The sequence below is a fragment of the Schistocerca piceifrons genome, chromosome 10, assembly GCF_021461385.2.
Source record: "Schistocerca piceifrons isolate TAMUIC-IGC-003096 chromosome 10, iqSchPice1.1, whole genome shotgun sequence".
Lineage (NCBI taxonomy): Eukaryota > Metazoa > Arthropoda > Insecta > Orthoptera > Acrididae > Schistocerca > Schistocerca piceifrons.
Window position 1 is genome coordinate 106,608,772 of NC_060147.1, and position 23,735 is coordinate 106,632,506.

Genomic DNA, 23,735 nt, shown 5'->3' on the forward strand with positions numbered 1-23,735 from the left:
GTTGAACATAATGTTATAAAAGCTTTGGTGAAATAGTATTAGAGAAGTTATTTACATAAAACTGAAAGTGGACATTGAGCCCGGCAAAACTATCATCAACTTTGGATAAAGTATATAAGTGGCAACTCTCCCACAAAACGAAAGATAATATAATAACAAGGACAGTGCCCCTGGTGTACGCAAAGTTACCACTGGTACTATTGGAGCATGTGTCTGCAATTCGTTGCAAAATTAATTAAATAATTATAAAAGAAATCTCGTCAGAGGGTTTACGGTTAAAGGATGGAATGAGACGGAAGAAAGAGCATGAAGGAAATGGGATGGAAGTGGGAAGGATACAAATGGGAAAGTAGTTCTGTTTCGCCCTACAGTTACTAACAATTTGTGCATCGAATCTATGTCACGCTATAGTAAATTAGCAGTGTAGTGCATTGTCCTGCTGAAGATGGTTTCGTTTTCTGTTCTGATCGAGGCTCCCCTTCTTGAAAATTTTTCCCAGCTGGTCCGACAGACTATCAAGCGTCACTTCCTTTTAACTGTACAGTATGTGTTATATTGCATTTAGGAACTTTCGGGTAATTGAACATGTATCAAAAATTACGGATCTCTGTAGTTGTATATATAAGTTTGGATGAAGCTGTATTGCATTCATGTAGTGGTGGATATTGTGTGGTATGACTCCTGTAGTTGATAGTATAATTGGTATGATGTCAATTTTATCCTGATGGCACATGTCCTTGACTTCCTCAGCCAGTTGGATGTATTTTTCAATTTTTTCTCCTGTTTTCTTTTGTATGTTTGTTGTATTGGGTATGGATATTTCGATTGTGTTAATTTCTTCTTTTTATTGGTGAGTATGATGTCAGGTTTGTTATGTGTTGTTGTTTTATCTGTTATAATGGTTCTGTTCCAGTATAATTTGTATTCATCATTCTCCAGTACATTTTGTGGTGCATACTTGTATGTGGGAACGTGTTGTTTTATAAGTTTATGTTGTAAGGCAAGCTGTTGATGTATTATTTTTGCTACATTGTCATGTCTTCTGGGGTATTCTGTATTTGCTAGTATTGTACATCCGCTTCTGATGTGATCTACTGTTTCTATTTGTTGTTTGCAAAGGCTGCATTTATCTGTTGTGGTATTGGGATCTTTAATAATACGCTTGCTGTAATATCTGGTGTTTATTGTTTGATCATGTATTGTAATCATGAATCCTTCCGTCTCACTGTATATATTGCTTTTTCTTAGCCATGTGTTGGATGCGTCTTGATCGATGTGTGGCTGAGTTAGATGATACGGGTGCTTGCCATGTAGAGTTTTCTTTTTCCAATTTACTTTCTTCGTTATCTGTTGATGTTATGTGATGTAAAGGGTTGTAGAAGTGGTTATGAAATTGCAGTGGTGTAGCTGATGTATTTATATGAGTGATTGCTTTGTGTATTTTGCTAGTTTCTGCTCGTTCTAGAAAGAATTTTCTTAAATTGTCTACCTGTCCATAATGTAGGTTTTTTTATATCGATAAATCCCCTTTCTCCTTCCTTTCTGCTTAATGTGAATCTTTCTGTTGCTGAATGTGTGTGATGTATTCTATATTTGTGGCATTGTGATCGTGTAAGTGTATTGAGTGCTTCTAGGTCTGTGTTAATCCTTTTCACTACTCCAAATGAGTAGGTCAATATTGGTATAGCATAAGTATTTATAGCTTTTGTCTTGTTTCTTGCTGTCAATTCTGTTTTCAGTATTTTTGTTAGTCTTTGTCTATATTTTTCTTTTAGTTCTTCTTTAATATTTGTATTATATATTCCTATTTTTGTCTGTATCCTAGATATTTATAGGCATCTGTTTTTTCCATCGCTTCTATGCAGTCACTGTGGTTATCCAATATGTAATCTTCTTGTTTAGTGTGTTTTCCCTTGACTGTGCTATTTTTCTTACATTTGTCTGTTCCAAAAGCCGTATTTATATCATTGCTGAATACTTCTGTTATCTTTAGTAATTGGTTGAGTTGTTGATTTGTTGCTGCCAGTAGTTTTAGATCATCCCTGTATAGCAAATGTGTGATTTTATGTGGGTATGTTCCAGTAATATTGTATCCATAATTTGTATTATTTAGCATGTTGGACAGTGGATTCAGAGCAAGGCAGAACCAGAAAGGACTTAATGAGTCTCCTTGGTATATTCCACGCTTAATCTGTATTGGCTGTGATGTGATATTATTTGAATTTGTTTGGATATTAAGTGTGGTTTTCCAATTTTTCATTACTATGTTTAGGAACTGTATCAATTTAGGATCTACTTTGTATATTTCCAATATTTGTAGTAACCATGAGTGGGGTACACTATCAAAAACTTTTGGTAATCAATGTATGCGTAGTGTAGCGACCTTTGTTTAGTTTTAGCTTGATATGTCACCTCTGCATCTATTATCAGTTGCTCTTTACATCCTCATGCTGCTTTGCAACAGCCTTTTTGCTCTTCATTTATAATTTTGTTCTGTGTTGTATGTGTCATTAATTTCTGTGTAATGACTGAAGTTAATATTTTGTATATTGTTGGTAGGCATGTTATGGGGCGATATTTAGCTGGCTTCGCTGTGTCTCCTTGATCTTTAGGTTTCAGATAAGTTATTCCATGTGTAAGTGTATCAGGAAATGTGTATGGGTCTGCAAGGTAACTGTTAAATAATTTAGTTAGATGTGAATGTGTTGAGGTGAACTTCTTTAGCCAGAAATTTGCTATTTTATCTTTTCCAGGGGCTTTCCAATTGTGAGTAGAATTAATTGCTTGGGTGACTTCATGTTGCAAAATTATCACTTCAGGCATTTATGGTATCATTTTGTATGTGTCTGTTTCTGCTTGTATCCACCGTGCATGCCTGTTATGTCGTACCAGGTTTGATAATATGTTACTCCAGAAATGTTCCATGTCTGTTATGTTTGGTGGATTGTCTATTTTAATGTGTGTGTTATCTACTGCCTGGTAAAATTTCTTTTTGTTTTCGTTGAATCTTTGGTTTTGTTTCCTTCTATTTTCACTTTTTTTTATCTTCTAAGTCGTTTGGCCAATGCTTGTAATTTCTGCTTCTTTTCATCTAATTGCTCTATCGCTTATTGTTGTGAGATTTTACCTAACCTTTTTCGTTTTTTTCTGACATTTCATTTCTTATAAATTGTGTTAGCTGTCCGATGTCTTTTCTCAGTTTTTCTATTCTGATCTGTAGCCTGTGTTGCCATGCTGGTTTTGTGGGTTTCTTCTGTGTCTTGGTTGGTTCTGATCTATGCCTAGTGTGTATATTTAGTGTAGTGAGTGCTCCTATATAAACCAGTAGTTGTAACTCTTCCATAGTTGTATTTTCATTTATTTTGTTGTGTTTGATTGTGTTGATAGTTTTTATTGTTGTTTCGACTTGTGGGTTATGTGGCGGTCTATGCAAGAATGGTCTAATGTCTGTATTTGTGTCTTTGAATTCTATATATGTCAGCTGAAATTTTTCTTCTATATCTAACATGTGTGTCACTTCGTGTTCTATTTGTGCTTGTTCTGGTGGCTGTCTTAAGATTTAGTTTCCCTCTGATTGTTTAATTGAAGCGTGTTGTTCTTTGTTTGTTTGCTCTGGGATGTTTGAGTCCATTACTGTATTTTCTTCTTCATCTGATTGCACATTATTTTGTTCCAGTATTTGTTGTACTTGTTGTTTGATGTTTTCTAATTCTGACTGGGGTATCTTGTTATTTTTGATTATTACACGGATCTGATCAGTTAGTCGTTGTTCTGTTAAAAATTTTAATTCTGGTATCTGGTAATAAATGTTGTGTATACTTGTGATCTGTATCCAGTTGTGTTGGTTCCTAGGTTCGTTGCTTGGTAATAACAGAACATGAGGTGTCGATTAACTTCATCTGACCATCTCATCCTCTGTCTTTGTTTTCCTTCTAGGATGGTTGCAGGAAGCATATCCTGCAAAACACCTCTATTTGGATTTAAATCATTTTCCAGTTGGCTAGCAGTGTTGTTACCATTGTGAGCGGGCGTAGGGTTCAAGCGTCGTCCCCGACCATGACGGCGCTTGTCCGAGGCTTCTTTAGTTCTGTCCTGAACCAACTAATCACACTAAAAGGGGGGTTAGCCCTATTAGTGGTTTGTTCTTTTCGTCGCCTTTTACGACTGGCAGAACATACCGGAGGGCTATTCTTTTCCCCTATTATTATTATTATTATTATTATTATTATATCGTAAAAATACGTTATGGTATATAAGGTCGCCTGTTTTGATACCAACATACACCGAAAATTTTCATGAGAGGCAAGTTGTGTATCCGAGCCCTGGGTTGATGTCACAAGAAAACAAACTTTGCTCTTTTTTTCAGACGGTCCAAACGTTCGCGAAATATTTGTATTTGCATGTGCTTTCAGATAGGTGCATGTACAGCGGTGTTTTAAAAGGCCCCAGAATGTAGATGCAACATCGGTTTTAGCATTCGCTTTTGGTGAAGGTTATACATATGTGCCAGCCATCTCATGCCATCTTGTACGTAGCACATTCTTGAATTCATCCTGGAAATCAAGGAACACAGTATCAACGTTGGCCCCTTTATTTAGTGCCCTCTGGATTTCGTGGGCAGACAGCCCAAGTTAAGTTTACGGGATCTCTGTCTGTGAAATCCCTACTGATTCCTGCCGCTGTCTGTATAAGTCTCCAAAAAGGTGACAGTACATGAACGTGTTCCATAGATCCCCAACATGTTAAAGATAGGGATACAGGCCTGTAATTGTTAACACTGTGTGACTTCTCCAAAAAGGGAATGACCTGCGCTTTTTTCGGATTCTTCCTGTGATCTGGGATTAACTGCCGCCAAAATGTGAGCATGTTGTTTCGTATGATGATGTTGAACCGTACATGTGTTTCATTGGGCCCTATTAGCTGTCCTTTGTTAAATGAGTGTAGTTCATTATCTATCCCATTACTAGCCCGTCCGAACAGGGCTAGAGGCATCGACCGACCGCCGCGTCGTCCTCTGCTGTTAAAGGCGTCACTGGTGAAGATATGTGGTCAGCATACCGGTCTCCCAGCTCTTGGCAGTTTTCGTGACCGGATCCGCTGCTTCTCAACCAAGTGGCTCCTCAGTTGTCCTCACAATAGCTGGGTGCAACCTTCTTGCTAACAGTGACGTCACCCATCCAAGTGCCCAAGTCAGACAGCGCTTAAACTCGGTGGTCCGTTACCACGGCGGGAAGGCCGTTGGCATCCTGCTACCACTTTTCTTGATATCTGTTATTTCTGTGGAATAACCAGGGTCTCTGTTCTGTGGAACAAATGGCACCCCTACATTGTAGGCCGATCAAATCCGACAACCAGAAAACAGCGCAGTTATTTCTACGTAAACTGAATGCGGAGCTGCAACTGTACGTGCAAACTTGTCGAAGACCAGATTCTGTGTCCACACGAAACTGTTACATTGGATGTCGCAGAATTGTGGAGAACGACGAAATGAACTGTTTCCAAATTAGTGCAAAAATAGTGTGACAGTTCTGCTACATTATTTCAAAACTTCACTGTAATCCGGACATTGACAGACTTATCAGGAAATTTGTCCTTCTACATTTTCGATTATGCTCTCCTCATTCACTGCATTGCCATGATAACAAAAGAAAAAAAAAAGCCATGAGATATAGTATAAATCCGTGAATTGATACGGAGAGATTATAACGCCTGCTGCAATGCGGGCTGTCTACATCGCAGGACGCTGAAACATGGTAGCCGTGTTCATTAATTAGTGGCCTCGCATAGCATCCTGAAAAAAATAATAGTTTCATTTTCTGAAACTATGGCACTGTATGCAGTCCTACTGTGAAATGTTTCGTGTTTTGACATCGGTACGCTGTTTATCTCTTAGCGACCCGTATTGATTTCTCTTATGAAGTGACTGTTGGTGTATATGATTAAGAATGTTGAAGTTTGGCGTACAAAACGCAATGGCTATTGAGAATAACTGCTGGTAACGCGTTTTATCAGAACGGCGGGCATAGCAGCGTTGTAATGCGGGAATATTGTCGAAGAAACAGCTGTGAGAAGGCCCAATGTCAACAAATGGGCCGAAGAGTGTGACCAAGAAATTTAAAGAAACAGGTGAATCAGGTGCCCCAGCAGGAAGAGAGCGATGTGGCCCATTCCCATGTCACTTGTTGATTAAGTTGCTGTAGCTGTAGCCGACCGTGCAGTACATGCCTCAAATTCTGCTGCTAGTGCTCGAGCTGTATCACGGGAATTTCCTCTCCCCTGGTCAACAGTTCAGAAGATTTCGTGGCGAATTTTACAATGGTAACCGTACAAGACTCAGAATGTGGTGCACCAAATGAAGCTCCCAGATTTGCTACAACGCCATGACTTTGCCCCTCGTGTTTCTGCACGCATGAAAATGGATGACATGGGGCTGGGGAATATTATTTGGAACACGTTGTTCAGGTACAACCACTGCACTCGGGTTATGTGACTGTGTTCTGTGGTTTCACAATGTCCTTCATTCTCGGTTCGTTTTTCTTGGAGTTAGGTGTACAGTGACCAAGTTATAAGGATCTCCTTGTGCAATACGTGATTCCAGGTTTGCAAGAACGCAACTGTGTCAGCAGAATTTTTGTGCAAGATGGAACGACACCACATGTCGCTTTCCAGGCGAAAGATTTGCTTCGAAATATTTTAATACATTTTTTAAATTTTTTCTGTTTGTTTTTGCAATATTTAGCACATTGGTGAAATTTTACATGAATCGCCATTGTTTCAGATGGTTCAAATGACTCTGGCCTTTACGGGACTTAACATCTGATGTCATCAGCCCCCTAGAACTTAGAACTACTTAAACCTAACCAACCGAAGGACATCACACACATCCATGCCCGAAGCAGGATTCGAACCTGCGACCGTAGCAGCCGCGTGGTTCCGAACTGAAGCGCCTAGAACCGCTCGGCCACTGCGGCCGGCGCCACTGTTTCTTTGTGATAATGTAGTACAACGTGCGACTGAACTCCTGTACCCATACTTTTTGTAACAAGATGAGGCGAGCTCCTCTGAGGTGGGGGAACAATCTGTAAGAGTCACAGCTCTTCAAATGAATCAAGAACTGCAGGAAGGAAAAATGAGAACAAGTAGAAAGGTTAATGAAACAATTAAAACGACATAGTGAAAAATAAAAAATAAAAAACTACATTATGACCAATTAACTGAATAAAAATAATGATGATACCCATTTCGATAATAATTTAAAAATAAAAAATAAAAATTGTGATTCGAATTCACAACATTCAGCATGTCAAAAATATACCCTAACCTCTATACTACAACAGCACTCTGATTTATTGGTATTAATACATGTAGTAATTATATGTTTTGACTCCATGGTCTCAGATATTCCTTCAGATGTCAAAAACAGAGAGCCTAATGCCTCAACAAAGTGCCAAATTTTGAAACAGAATTTGCTGCTTTTCTTGGAAACAGACTGTGCAAAAAAGAGAAGGTGAAACAATCTGTGTCCTCTTTTTTGAAACAGAAGTTCCCTGAGGTTCACGATATAGTTATAGCTCTTTATGTAAGAACAAGAACTTTTATAAGAGTTTTATTAGGTATCTGAATTATACAGCTAAGCTGGAAGTCATGAAGCACAAGGAGGAAGCAGCTACTTATTGCCAAATCATCTGGTAAATGGTAATAGATACGTGCAGTAGGCAATATTAACATCTGCTTCTTCATCAACCAAGTGAGTTATATTTAATCTTAAGTACCATTTAGTTAGCCCTAAGTGTAATAAATCTGTCAGTCTGCTTGATTTGAGTTGTCCAAATGTGTATTAGATCTAACCAAGAGAAAGATGAGCGAGTAACGGAGCCATAGCGCGTGTGGTGTGGCACATTAACGACAGTGCCGTGCGGCTCTACGCCTCCCCACTGTGACGTCAGAGCCTCCAGCCAATAGCAAACGTTTTCGCCGGGAAAGTCCTCCCTGAGGACAAGAGACAACGAGGCTTGTGTGGTCAGTGTTTGACCATCAGGTGGCAGTAGCAGCTGACAGCCTGCCCGCGTTCATTTAGCGCAACTTCCTCCCAGACGGCTGCTTCGGTATCTCAGCCGCTTATGACGAAGTACAAGTCTCCATACTAAACAGTACCTTTCGAGGTCTTAGAATACTAGAAAAATCAAAACAAGTTCATAGGATTTGTCGACCTGGAAAAAGCGTTGGACAGTGTAAAATGGTGCAAGATATTCGAAATTCTGAGGAAAATGGGGTAAGATATATGGAGAGAAGTGTAATATACAATATGTACAAGAGCCAAGACGGAATAATAAGAGTGGACGACCAAGAACGAAGTGCTCGGACTAAAAATGATGTAAGACAGTGACTAAGTCTTTCACCACTACCGTTCAATCTGGTCATCGAAGAAGCAATGATGGAAATAAAAGAAAGGTTCAGGAGTGGAATTAAAATTCAGTTTGAAAGGATATCAATGGTACGATTCACTGATGACATTACCATCCTGAGTGAAAGTGAAGAAGAATTATACGATCTGCTGAATGGAATGAACAATCTAATAAGTACAGAGTATGGATTGTGAGTAAATCGAAGAAAGACGAAAGAAATGAGAAGTAACAGAAACGAGAACAGGGAGGAACAACATCAGGATTGATGGTCACAAAATAGATGGAGTTGAGGAATTTTGCTCCATAGGTAGTAAAGTAACCAGTGACAGACGGAGCAAGGAGGACATCAAACGAGGACTAGCAATGGCAAAAAGGGCATTCCTGGCCGAGAGAAGTCTACTAGTGTCAAATATAGGCCTCAATTTGAGGAAGAAATTTCTGAAAATTTACGTCTGAAGTACAGAATTGTATGGTATGAAACATGGACTGTGGGAAAACCGGAACAGAGGAGAATCGAAGCATTTGAGATGTGGTGCTACGCACGAATGTTGAAAATTAGGTGGACAAATAAATTAAGAAATGAGGAGGTTCTGCGCAGAAGCGGAAGAGGAAAAGAAAATGTGGAAAACAGTGAGAGGGAGAATGGACAGGATGATAGGACATCTGTTAAGACATGAGGGAATGACTTCCGTGGTATTAGAGGGTGCTGTAGGGGGCAAAAACTGTAGAGGGGGACAGAGATTGGAATACATTCAGCAAATAACTGAGCAGATTGCAAGTGCTACTCTGAGATGAAGAGGTTGGCTCAGAAGAGAAATTCGTGGCGGGCCGCATGGAACCAGTCAGAAGACTGATGATCACAAAAAAAGAATACTTGGGACTCTTATCGCAGGAGTACACTGACTGCTCCACACTTATTGGGCATACACTAGTTCGAGCAATGAGATGGTGGATGCACATGAAGCACACTTAGTTTTATTTTACTTTCTTGTACATCATGTCAGCCACTGACTGCCCGCAAAGTTAAGTGTGGGTAATCCAAAACATGTGTAGTTAACAGATTAAATGTCGTAAATGCTCTTTCTTTCGCTCATTTTATTCTGCTATCTGTAAGCAACTGATAGTTTGTATTCTCATTCTATTTTTCCATGATATGCCTGCAATTGCTTCAGAATGGTTAGAAAGCCGAAACGGTGTAGTACGTAAAATAAAAAGAAATTAGAAATTTCAGACAGCCAGTGGAGTAGATTTATATCTTTCACGATCAATATCTCAGGTTAGCAAGCGAGAAACTGCAGCACTCAAAATGGGAACCAAACAATCACCACGGTCCTGTTATTAGCAAGTGTGCGAGTACAGTGTGTGTTTTTGTGCAGTTACTGGTGTTGAGACATGAACGGACAGTGTTGGTTCTAGCTTTTAAAACTATGAAATTTTCTTTTGAAGAATGTTAAAGAAAGCAGTAGCTTGCATACTTAGGATTATCCGAATTAACCTGCACTGTTTTTCAGACTGGGCTTGCATTGGGGGGGGGGGGGGGGGATGGAGGCTGGCCATTCTGATTTGTACCTTACGTGGTCTTCCCAAACCATTTCAGGAAAATCCCGGAATGATTACTAATACAGGCTCACAACCAATTGCCTCTTCCATCCTTGCCAAACTACGCTTGTAAGTACACCGAAGTGACAAAAGTCATGAGACAGCGATATGGACACATAAAGATGGCGGAAGTATCTCATGTACGACAGTGCATTAGCGGAGTTGTCGTTTGTACTGAGATGATTCATGTGCAAAGGTTTCCGAAATGATTACGGCCGCATGACGGAAAATAACAGATATTGAACGCAGAATGTTTAGTGGAGCTGGGACTGTCTGTTTCGTAAATCGTTAGGAATACAATATTCCGAGATCCACAGTGTCAAGAGTGTGCCGAGAATACCAAATTTCGAGCGTTACCTCTTACCACGGACAACGCAGTGGGCAACGGCCTTCACTTATCGACAAAGAGCAGCGGCGTTTGCGTAGAGTTGTCAGAGCTAACAGACAAGAAATACTGCGTGAAATGCCCGCAGATATCAATGTGGGATGTACGACGAATGTATGCGTTAGGACAGTGCGACAAAGTACGGTGTTTATCGGGTATGGCAGCAGACGACCAATGTACACTCCTGGAAATGGAAAAAAGAACACATTGACACCGGTGTGTCAGACCCACCATACTTGCTCCGGACACTGCGAGAGGGCTGTACAAGCAATGATCACACGCACGGCACAGCGGACACACCAGGGACCGCGGTGTTGGCCGTCGAATGGCGCTAGCTGCGCAGCATTTGTGCACCGCCGCCGTCAGTGTCAGCCAGTTTGCCGTGGCATACGGAGCTCCATCGCAGTCTTTAACACTGGTAGCATGCCGCGACAGCGTGGACGTGAACCGTATGTGCAGTTGACGGACTTTGAGCGAGGGCGTATAGTGGGCATGCGGGAGGCCGGGTGGACGTACCGCCGAATTGCTCAACACGTGGGGCGTGAGGTCTCCACAGTACATCGATGTTGTCGCCAGTGGTCGGCGGAAGGTGCACGTGCCCGTCGACCTGGGACCGGACCGCAGCGACGCACGGATGCACGCCAAGACCGTAGGATCCTACGCAGTGCCGTAGGGGACCGCACCGCCAGCAAATTAGGGACACTGTTGCTCCTGGGGTATCGGCGAGGACCATTCGCAACCGTCTCCATGAAGCTGGGCTACGGTCCTGCACACCGTTAGGCCGTCTTCCGCTCACGCCCCAACATCGTGCAGCCCGCCTCCAGTGGTGTCGCGACAGGCGTGAATGGAGGGACGAATGGAGACGTGTCATCTTCAGCGATGAGAGTCGCTTCTGCCTTGGTGCCAATGATGGTCGTATGCGTGTTTGGCGCCGTGCAGGTGAGCGCCACAATCAGGAATGCATACGACCGAGGCACACAGGGCCAACACCCGGCATCATGGTGTGGGGAGCGATCTCCTACACTGGCCGTACACCACTGGTGATCGTCGAGGGGACACTGAATAGTGCACGGTACATCCAAACCGTCATCGAACACATCGTTCTACCATTCCTAGACCGGCAAGGGAACTTGCTGTTCCAACAGGACAATGCACGTCCGCATGTATCCCGTGCCATCCAACGTGCTCTAGAAGGTGTAAGTCAGCTACCCTGGCCAGCAAGATCTCCGGATCTGTCCCCCATTGAGCATGTTTGGGACTGGATGAAGCGTCGTCTCACGCGGTCTGCACGTCCAGCACGAACGCTGGTCCAACTGAGGCGCCAGGTGGAAATGGCATGGCAAGCCGTTCCACAGGACTACATCCAGCATCTCTACGATCGTCTCCATGGGAGAATAGCAGCCTGCATTGCTGCGAAAGGTGGATATACACTGTACTAGTGCCGACATTGTGCATGCTCTGTTGCCTGTGTCTATGTGCCTGTGGTTCTGTCAGTGTGATCATGTGATGTATCTGACCCCAGGAATGTGTCAATAAAGTTTCCCCTTCCTGGGACAATGAATTCACGGTGTTCTTATTTCAATTTCCAGGAGTATAAGTGCCTCTGCTAACAGCACGATATCGCCTGCAGCACCCTCCTGGCTCGTGACCATATCACTGGGAGTCTGTACTACTGGAAAACCATAGCCTGGTCACATGAATCACGATTTCAGTTGGTAGCTGACGGCAGGGTTTGAGTGTGGTGCAGACCCCACGAAGCCATTAACCCAAGTTGTCAACAAGACACTGAGCAAGCTGGTGGTGGTTCCATGATGCTGTGGGCTGTGTTTGCATGGAATGGACTGGGTCACTGGTCCAACTGAACAGATTATTGAATGGGAAGGTTATTTGTAGTCGATTGGAAACCATTTGAAGCCATTCATTGATTTCATGTTCACAAACAACGATGGAACCGACACTGGTCCACAGTTATTGTAGGTGACTGATTTGAAGATCGTTCTGGAGAGTTTAAGCGAATTATAATGGCCTCCCAGATCGCCCGTTATAAATCGCATCAAATATTTGTGAGATAAAATCGAGAGGTCAGTTCGTGGACAAAATCCTGCACCGTCATCACTTTCCCAATTGTGTACGGCTATTGAGGTACAATGGCTCAGTATTTTTACACGGGACTTCCACCGACTCGTTGAGTTCATGTCACGTTGAAATGCTGCACCATGCTCTGCAAAAGGACGTCCGGCACTATACTGAGAGGTACCCCATGACTTTCGTCACCTCAATGTTTATAAGTGTTGCGAATATGATGTTTCATGTTATTAGACTGTAATAGCACGCCATCTCGTCTGAGCGGTTCTAGGCGCTACAGTCTAGAACCGCACGACCGCTACGGTCGCAGGTTCGAATCCTGCCTCGGGCATCGATGTGTGTGATGTCCTTAGGTTACTTAGGTTTAAGTAGTTCTAAGTTCTAGAGGACTGATGACCTCAGAAGTTAAGTCCCATAGTGCTCAGAGCAATTTGAACCATTTTTGACACACTCTTCTTCCTATAAACGCGATCCACCAATGACTAAAACAATTACTACTACTGCTATTACTATTATCGGCACAACTGCACCTACTACCACAGTCGCAATAAGCAGGAGACTGTCATGATGCTAATAATAAGGCACATACCATACACTGATAATTCGTCCTGCGTACTACAATGAAACTTCGTGCAAAACTCTACTCATCTTTTGAAGAACTCTTTAACATATTTCAGTTAAATGATTTCAAAAACTCAGAATTGCTGAACGTACGTTCATCACCAAATGCACAATTAATCAAATGCACGAAGCTCTGACATTAGTCTTTTTTTTTTTTTTTTTTTTTTTTTTTTTTTTTTTTTTTTTTTTGAGTCATCAGTATTCTGAATGGTATGATGTAGCCCACCACAAATTTCTCTCCTGAGCCAACCTCTTCATTTCAGAGTAGCACTTGCAACCTACGTCCTCAATTATTTGCTGGATGTATTCCAATCTCTGTCTTCCTTTACAATTTTGGCCCTCTACAGCTCCCTCTAGTACCAGTGAAGTCATTCCCCGATGTCTTAAGAAATGTCCTGTCATCATGTCCCTTCTCCTGGTCAGTGTTTACCACATATTCCTTTCCCGTTCTGCGCAAAACCTCCTCATTCCTAACCTTATCAGTCCACTTAATTTTCAACATTCGTCTGTCGTACCACATCTAAAGTGCCTCAATTCTCTTCTTTTCTGATTTCTCGACAGTCCACGTTTCACTACCATACATTTATGTGCTCCTGGCTTACATAATTAGAAATTTCTTCCTCAGTTTAAGAGCTATGTTTGATATTAATATTCTCTTACTCAGGAATGCCTTTCTTGCCAATGCTAGTCTGCTTTTTATGTCCTCCTTGCTCCGTCCATCATGAGTTGTTTTGATTCCTAGGCAGCTGAATTCCTTTATTTCCCTTCTGCTCACCAACCCTGATGTTACATTTCACGTTGTTCTCATTTCTGCTACTTCTCATTACATTTGTATTTCTTCGATTAACTCTCAATCCATATTTTGTAATCTTTAAACTGTTTATTCCATTCAGCAGATCCTGTCATTTTTCTGCACTTCCAGCAAGGATAGAAATATCATCAGCGTATCTTATCATTGATATTCAACTTGAATTTTAAATCGACTCCTGAACCTTTCTTTTATTTCCATCATTGCTTCTTCGGTGTACAGACTGAACGTTATGGGTGAAAGACTAAACCCCTGTCTTACACCCTTTTTAATCTGAGTACTTCGTTCTTCGTCGTCCACTACTATTATTCCCTCTTGGCTCTTGTACATATTGTATATTACCTGTCCCTCCATATAGCTTACACCTATTTTTCTCAGAGTTTCGAACATCTTGCACCATTATACAATGCCGAACGCTAATTCGACAGATCCTATGAACGTGTGTTGATATTTCTTTAGTGTTGCCTCCATTATCAACCACGTCAGAATTGCCTATCTGGTGCCTTTATCTTTCCTAAAGCCAAATTGATCGTCATCTAACATATCCTCAATTTTCTTTTCCATTCTTCTGTATTTTGTTCTTGTCAAGAATTTGGATGCAAGAGCTGTTAAGCAGATTGTGCGATAATTCTCGCACTGGTGAGTTCTTGCAGTATTCGGAATCGTGTGGATGATATTTTTCCGAAATTCCGGTGGCATATCGCTAGACTCATACGTTCTACACACCAACATGAGTAGTCGTTTTGTTGCCACTTCCCCAATGATTTTAGAAATTCTGATGGAATGTTATCTATTCCTCCCACCTTATTTGATCTAAAGTCCTCGAAAGCTCGCTTAAATTTTAAATCGACTCCTGTTTCTTCTTCTATCACGTCAGACAAATCTTCCCCCTCATCCTTCAATGTACTGTTTCCACCTGTCCGCCCTCTCCTCTGCACTTAACAGTGGAATTCTCGTTGCACCCTTAATGTAACTACCCTTTCTTTTAATTTCACAGAAGGTTTCTTTTTACTTTCCTGTATGCTGAGTCAGTCCTTCCGACGTTCATTTCTTTTTCGATTTATCCACATTTTTGCCGCCGCCATTTCGTCTTACGTTCCCTGCACTTCCTATTTATTTCGTTACTCAGCCGCTTGTATTCCTGTGTTCCTGAATTTCCCTGAGCATTATTGTTTTTCCATCTTTCGTCGATCAACTGAAGTATTTCTTCTGTTATCCATGGTTTCTTCGCTGTTACCTTCTTTGCACCTATGTTTTTCTTCCCAGCTTCTGTGATTGCTCTTCCAGTAGATGTCCATTCCTCTTCAGTTTAACTGCCTATAGACCTGTTGTTTATGGCTGTATCTATAGCCTCAGAGAATTTAAACCATTTCTTAGTACTCCCGTATCCTATTTCTATGCGCACTGATTCATCCTGACTAGCCGCTTAAACTTCAGTCTGCTCTTCATCATTACCATATTGTGATCTAAGTCTATATCTCCCCTGAGTACCTCTTACAATTCAGTATCTAATTTCGGAATCTCTGTCTGATCATGAAGTAATCCAAATGAAATCTTCCCGTAAAACCCGGCCTTCTCCAGGTACACCTCATCCTCTTGTTGGTCTTGAACAAAGTATTCGCTGTAGCTGAAATTTATTACAGAACTCAATTAGTCTTTCTTCTCTCTCATTCCTTGTCCAAAGCCAATACTGCACTGTAAACGTTTCCTCTGCTCCTTCCGCTACAACTGCATTCCAGTCCCCCATGACTATTAGATTTTCATCTTCCTTTACGTACTGTATTACCCTTTCAACATCCTCATATACTTTTTCTATCTCTTCATCTTGCAACGTCGGCATGTATACCTGAACTATCGATGTCGGTGTTGGTTTGCTGTCGTTTATGATAAGAACAACCTTATCACTGAACTGTTCTCAGTAACACACATTCTGCCCTACTTTCCTATTCATAACGATTTCTACTCCCGTTATACCATTTTCTGCTGCTCTTGATACTGCCCTATACTCAACTGACCAGAAATTCTTGTCGTCTTTCTATTCCACTTCATTGACGCCCCACTATATCGAGTTGAGCCTTTTCGGATTTTCTAGCTTCCCGCCGCATTCAAATTTCTGACAGTCCACGCCGCGACTCTTATAACGTTACTCTTTCGTTGGTTACTCAATCTTTTTCCATTGGTCACCTCCCCCTTGGCTTTCCCTTCCCAGAGATCCGAATGCGGGACTATTCCAGAATCTTTCGCCAATGGAAGGGTCGTCATCACACTATTTCAATCACAGGCTACATGTCCTGTGGATACACACTACGTGTCTTTAATGCAGTGGTTTCCATTGCCTTCTGCATCTTCATGCCTTTGATCATTACTGATTCTTTCACCTTAAGGTGCAGTTTCCCACCCGAAGGTCAAGAGAGCGCCCTCAACTTCTGTCTGCTCCTCTGCCCTCTTTGACAAAGCCGTTGGCAGAATGAGGGTGGCTCTTTATGCCGAAAGTCTTCGGCCGCCAGTGCTGACTATTAATCAAAATTTAAGCGTTGGCGAGTTTGGAACCCAGGACCGAAGAATTCTGATTACTAATCAAAGACGCTACCCTCCCCCCTTTTTTGTCATAGGATGAAGGCATAGAAGGTATGGGCTCGAGGGCAGAGTGAGCAGGAGTCATTGTACGAGGTGTGGCCGCGATTTCTCCGTCACCAAACAGGAACATAGGAACCCCTAGACCACGGGTGCATTAGTATATATTGGGCCAAATTGCAAGAATCTAGAGTCGATGTAAGTTTCAGTAGTTACTCGGAGATCGGAGATGAGGCTTGCACAGGATAATGTAACATGGATAGCTGCATCAAACCAGTATTCGGATTGAAGACCACAACAACAAAATGCGGAAGGAATTAATATGTTGTCCGACATTTTCCGTAAAGAACTGTCCCTCGAAATTTCTATAGCAAACCTCTCTGTGACGCATCGCCTCTCTTGTAGCGCCTGCCACTGGAGAATTTCTGTACTGCTGTCACGCCGACGCCGTGATGCACGCGCCGCTCTTGTTTGGATTATCGACATTTTGGATAACCATAATACCTGCTAAGATAATGTTTTCTGCTACCGGCTCATAGTGTATCACAGATGTGGACACTTTTGGCTATGAACGTGGACGACTATATCTCGCTTCACATGTCATAATAAACCGTATTGTTCCGCTGTATTTTAGGTTGAAAGGGTACAGTCCGCCCGACATTGAAAATAGGTACAACATTCTTCGTTATTCTAATCAGAACAACATATTTTTTGTAATAATAACTCAATTTCACTTAATACACTGAAGCCGGATATCAGTGTAGGAAAGAATGACAATTTATTTATTTAACTGATCACATGTGCACTTCCACAAAGTAAATCCCTATATCCAATTTGCTGAGATCTGCGAAATGAATGAATGTATGGTCGTCTGCTAACCGCATATAGTGAATGTGCAATATATGATCATCTTTGAGACGGTCCTTTGGTCACCTTTGGTGGAACCAAAGAGATGAAATTTACCTGAGCTTTGAGCGCCTGAAATGTGGCTGGCCAATACGGTAACATGGTGCGCCCCTACCTCGAGGGAGGTGCGAGCTGACCTGAAGAACGGCCATGTTTCAGCACTCTGGCGCTGGATCTTGTGTTGGTAAGACCTGTCTTAGGTGTGCTCCGTAAAGACAAAAGAGTGGAGAGAATGGTATGCATGTGGAATGTTTAAGAGTAGTTTGGAATAATAATTTCTCTATTTCAGGAACTTTTGTGGGGAGAATTAAATGTCAGGCAGGTAATATTAAGGGGATCGTAGTAATCTTCGGTTGGTCACAATGAAACCACGTGTAGCAATAAGTTGAAATACTTGCGAGTGCTAAAGTTAAGCTGAATTACTGGCGTGTGTACTGTAAGTTGGAAATATTTAAGAAATGGCGTGTGCAGGACTTGAAATTAGAGACGAGAACTTCCACGTGCTGAGTACTGTGTGAGTCTCAATCTGTGTATGAGACAAAGGATAAAAAGAAGTACTCGTCCATGGTATCAGTTGAGGACTTGCGTGTGTGGTGAATATGATCTTAATATTACTTTGCGTGTTATGTTTCCGTGTGACGCTATATTCAAACTCCAATACTCTGAGAGGTGAGTCAGCCGTCTATCCAGCAACGCCACTTGGCTTGCATTGCACAGGAAGACGTGCATATATCGTCCAGAGTTGGTAGTAGGAAAGAAAAGTTACGAAGTGGGGCAGTGTCGTGTGAAACTGGGATGAACACTAATTGAAGTGCGAAAGCTGGAAGTGAAGTGATCATAACGTTGTGACTATTCTTTGTGATGTATGTTGCCAATGTGATGTATTTCATGTAATTTAAGTATGTGTGGTTTGCATGGGAGAGTAGCAAGACAGGTTCACAGGCAGTGGGTTATGCATGTTCCTTTTTGTACCGCTCGGTCTGGAGGAAATTTTCGTGATGATGGGTTTGAGAGTCGTAGTGTGAGGTATAGCAAAAGATCAGCCATCCTATCCAGAAAGTGCACTGTAGTGTTAGACAATTACGAGACCATAAGATAGAGAACCACCGATGTAAAGCCATGCCCACTGGGCGGAGTTTCTCATGTGTAATTGTTGTATAAAATGTAATGGTGTGTTTAGGTTATCTTTGAATCATAATAGGATTTATCGGAATAAAAAAGATAGTGAAAAGAAAAAGATAGTGGGCCTTGTTCTTCAAATAGTGTGTAGTCATGGTACCCAGAATTTATAATTTGTGCGCCATTCATATTCAGTGCGATGGCCACGTGTTGGCTGGCTGGCTGGCTCTGAGCACTATGCGACTTAACTTCTGAGGTCATCAGTCGCCTAGAACTTAGAACTAATTAAACCTAACTAACCTAAGGACATCACACACATCCATGCCCAAGGCAGGATTCGAACCTGCGACCGTAGCAGTCCCGCGGTTCCGGACTGAGCGCCTAGAACCGCTAGACCACCGCGGCCGGCGGCCACGTGTTGGTCAAAGCCGTTGGGTAAGAAAGAAAATGTGGTATTGCCAGAGTGTAGTGAACAATCAGAGTTGTGTAAATTCCCAATAGTCAGATATGCGTTATTCGTTTCCGTTGCGTAATATTCAAACAGGAGAATAATTTGTAGCTTAATTGTGGGTACTAGAGCTCATAATCAGTCATTGATGTTACTAGATAAGTAAGAATAAATCCACTCGCTTGGCAGACCACTCATGTTGCAGGCCTGACTGCTTGATGCCACAATATAAGCAAGGCAAGTGGGTGCCTCTCAAGGTTATAGACACAGTCACAAGAAATATTACTTCCAACCTTTCTGTAACTTTACCATAACAGCTCTATCGTTTTTCTTTATCTTTACTTCATATTTTAGAGCTGGCATTTCTCCAGGTTTAGCACGTAAGCTATCCTAACAGCTCATTTCCACACTGTTGACTCGCTCGACAGCAACACTAAGTACACTGAATACACACGCTGCTGGTACGACGAAGCCAGTTTCACCACACCAGGTTTCTCAAGCAGTGCTCCTGCAGCCTAGGGCGCTATTCGCGCTGGTACGTTGCGACTGCTGGGTGAAGCCGGACTGAGCTTGCGCGTCCCGCCTCTATCGCCAGCCGTGTGAACTGGCCTTACCAGATAAAGGAGCCGTCTTAAGTGCGTGACACAGCAGCAGCGCACGCAAGTGAGGCCACAGATAACAAAACTGTTCATCACAAGTGGATGCGACGATAAGATGTGCTGTCTGCCGCTGAAATTTAAAAGCCGATTGTTGATTTATATGTACGTCAATTACCCACCATAAAAGTGTTTAAACGTTGTATAAAAATTCATCAGTTACAGTTGTCAGCTTGCACACATGTGTGAATACGAAAGATTCGTCCAGGATTAAAATAAACTTTCGCACTATTAGTTTTAAGTAACAGTGTTTGGAACAAATGTAGTCGTTGGAAAAGAGTAGCCGTGAGAATAAAGAGAAATCATATTTAAAAATGAAACAAACGGCGTGAAATAATGTTCAGCAATTTATGACACATATTTGTCTATACATTTCCATGAAAATTATTTTGAATGAAATTTCTTACGGAGTATTACAATTCTTAAGAAGGTAATCTTCGCGTACTTTTTGTTTTTCGTTTTCTTTAACGGATAGAAAAATAGCAGTTGATCTAATTACCCTTGAGACGGCTACATAACAATTGTAATCAAGTAAAGACGAGATTTGGTAAATACAATCCTGCTCTTTGAAACGTTATTCTCTGCGACTTGTTCATAGTGATAGAAAACGAGATTTTAATATTCAGGTGTCTTCTTGTCAATCGAAAAGGCACGTTTGGATCAGATGATAAGTTTATCCCTGGTATTCCTACAGTTTCCCCGGTGTCAGTCAGATGAGCATCGATTGTAAACAGTTGACCTGTGCGAAATTTTCGCACTTGTGTAGTTGTGAATAATGACAGTATTTGGCATTAGTCTAATCTTTGGGATAGGGGCAGTGGGCGGATGAAAAGAAAGCATCTATAAAAATGAACCGAACGACGTGAAATAATAATCGCGAATTTATGATACACCCTTATTTCCATCTACTTTCATGCACATAATTTTTAACAAAATTGTTTACAAAGCGTTACAATACCCCAGTGTAAACGATATTTCGCGTAAGAATGTAAACTTTGCGGACTTTTTGTTTTCCGTTTTCTTTAAGGGATAGGGGCAGAGATAATGGACTATTGTAGTAGTCACGGATGTTATCTATGACAATTCTGAATACAGGTTATGTAGTTAATAAGTACTTTAAAACAATAAGTGATCAATAAGTCAGCTTCGTAAAATACAGGGCTATTACAAATGATTGAAGCGATTTCATAAATTCACTGTAGCTCCATTCATTGACATATGGTCACGACACACTACAGATACGTAGAAAAACTCATAAAGTTTTGTTCGGCTGAATCCGCACTCCAGGTTTCTGTCGCCAGAGCGCTCGAGAGCGCAGTGAGACAAAATGGCGACAGGAGCCGAGAAAGCGTATGTCGTGCTTGAAATGCACTCACATCAGTCAGTCAGAACAGTGCAACGACACTTCAGGACGAAGTTCAACAAAGATCCACCAACTGCTAACTCCATTCGGCGATGGTATGCGCAGTTTAAGGCTTCTGGATGCCTCTGTAAGGGGAAATCAACGGGTGGGCCTGCAGTGAGCGAAGAAACGGTTGAATGCGTGCGGGCAAGTTTCACGCGTAGCCCGCGGAAGTCGACGAATAAAGCAAGCAGGGAGCTAAACGTACCACAACCGACGGTTTGGAAAATCTTGCGGAAAAGGCTAAAGCAGAAGCCTTACTGTTTACAATTGCTACAAGCCCTGACACCCGATGACAAAGTCAAACGCTTTGAATTTTCGGCATGGTTGCAACAGCTCATGGAAGAAGATGCGTTCAGTGCGAAACTTGTTTTCAGTGATGAAGCAACATTTTTTCTTAATGGTGAAGTGAACAGACACAATGTGCGAATCTGGGCGGTAGAGAATCCTCACGCATTCGTGCAGCAAATTCGCAATTCACCAAAAGTTAACGTGTTTTGTGCAATCTCACGGTTTAAAGTTTACGGCCCCTTTTTCTTCTGCGAAAAAAACGTTACAGTACACGTGTATCTGGACATGCTGGAAATTTGGCTCATGCCACAACTGGAGACCAACAGCGCCGACTTCATCTTTCAACAGGGTGGTGCTCCACCGCACTTCCATCATGATGTTCGGCATTTCTTAAACAGGAGATTGGAAAACCGATGGATCGGTCGTGGTGGAGATCATGATCAGCAATTCATGTCATGGCCTCCACGCTCTCCCGACTTAACCCCATGTGATTTCTTTCTGTGGGGTTATGTGAAAGATTCAGTGTTTAAACCTCCTCTACCAAGAAACGTGCTAGAACTGCGAGCTCGCATCAACGATGCTTTCGAACTCATTGATGGGGACATGCTGCGCCGAGTGTGGGAGGAACTTGATTATCGGCTTGATGTCTGCCGAATCACTAAAGGGGCACATATAGAACATTTGTGAATGCCTAAAAAAACGTTTTGAGTTTTTGTATGTGTGTGCAAAGCATTGTGAAAATATCTCAAATAATAAAGTTATTGTAGAGCTGTGAAATCGCTTCAATCATTTGTAATAACCCTTTATAGGTGTGAAGTTGGGCATTCATGATGCGCTTTTGCATATTGATAGTTCAGAAACATTTTTATGATAAAATTCTCCACAAGTAGTACGTTTTAAAACGAAACCGGTATGCAGCGTCAGAACCCGCTTAAGAAAAGACCTTTATAACGATACACCATTCACCCCTGTACGATTAGTACGTTTGGTGAAAAAGAGATGTTAACCTGAGAAACAATATACTCGTATGTGATACTAACAATGAACTGGGTAACTGATAGACACATCAACAATTTTCTTGATAGTAAATATGAAAAATTCCTCCATTACGTAGGTAACATTTACTAATTACACTGAAACGCCAAAGAAACCGACATAGGCATGTGTATTTAAATACAGAGATATGTAAACAGGCAGAATAGGCGCTGAGTCGACCAGTGTCTGGCGCTGTTGTTAGATCTGTTACTGCCGTTACAGGTTATCAAGATTTTAGTGAGTCTGAACGTGGTGTGATAGTCGGAGCACGACCCATGGGACACAACATCTCCCAGTCAGCGATGAAGTGGGGATTTCCCCGTACGACCATTTCACGAATGTACCGTGAATATCAGGAATCTGGTAAAACATCAAATCTTCGACATTTCCGGAAAAAGATCCTCCAAGAAAGGCACCAACGACGACTGAAGAGAATCGTTCAACATGGCAGAAGTGCAACCTTTCCGCAGATTTCTGCAAATTTCAGTGCTGGGCCCTCAACAAGTGTCAGCGTGCGAACCACGCCATCGATATGGGCTTCCAGAGGCGAAGGCCCACTCGTGTACCCTTGATGATTGCACGACACAAAGCTTCATGCCTCGGCTGGGCCCGTCAGCACCGACATTGCACCGTTAATGACTGGAAACATGACGCCTGGTCGGACGAGGCACGTATAGAACGGATGGAAGTGAACGGATATGGAGGCAACCTCATGAATGCATGGTCTTCCCTAAATATGGAAGTTAATAGGAATACAAAAAAAAGGGAGGAAGGTTTATCTGTTTACAAGAGTAATAGAAGGCAGATTTCAGACTACCTAACAGATCAAAACGAAAATTTCTGTTCCCACACTGACAATGTTGAGTGTTTATGGAAAAAGTTCAAGGCAATCGTAAAATGCGTTTTAGACAGGTACGTGCCGAGTAAAACTGTGAGGGACGGGAAAAACCCACCGTGGTACAACAACAAAGTTAGGAAACTACTGCGAAAGCAAAGAGAGCTTCACTCCAAGTTTAAACGCAGCCAAAACCTCTCAGACAAACAGAAGCTAAACGATGTCAAAGTTAGCGTAAGGAGGGCTATGCGTGAAGCGTTCAGTGAATTCGAAAGTAAAATTCTATGTACCGACTTGACAGAAAACCCTAGGAAGTTCTGGTCTTACGTTAAATCAGTAAGTGGCTCGAAACAGCATATCCAGACACTCCGGGATGATGATGGCATTGAAACAGAGGATGACACGCGTAAAGCTGAAATACTAAACACCTTTTTCCAAAGCTGTATCACAGAGGAAGACCGCACTGCAGTTCCTTCTCTAAATCCTCGCACAAACGAAAAAATGGCTGACATCGAAATAAGTGTCCAAGGAATAGAAAAGCAACTGGAATCACTCAACAGATGAAA

General features: G+C 42.0%; 1 protein-coding gene across 1 annotated transcript in view; it reads right to left on the reverse strand.

Annotated features, from left to right (window-relative positions):
- The window catches only part of LOC124719029 (UDP-glycosyltransferase UGT5-like), a 106,070-nt gene that overhangs the window by 71,738 nt on the left and 10,597 nt on the right, over nucleotides 1-23,735 (reverse strand). The window lies entirely within an intron of this gene.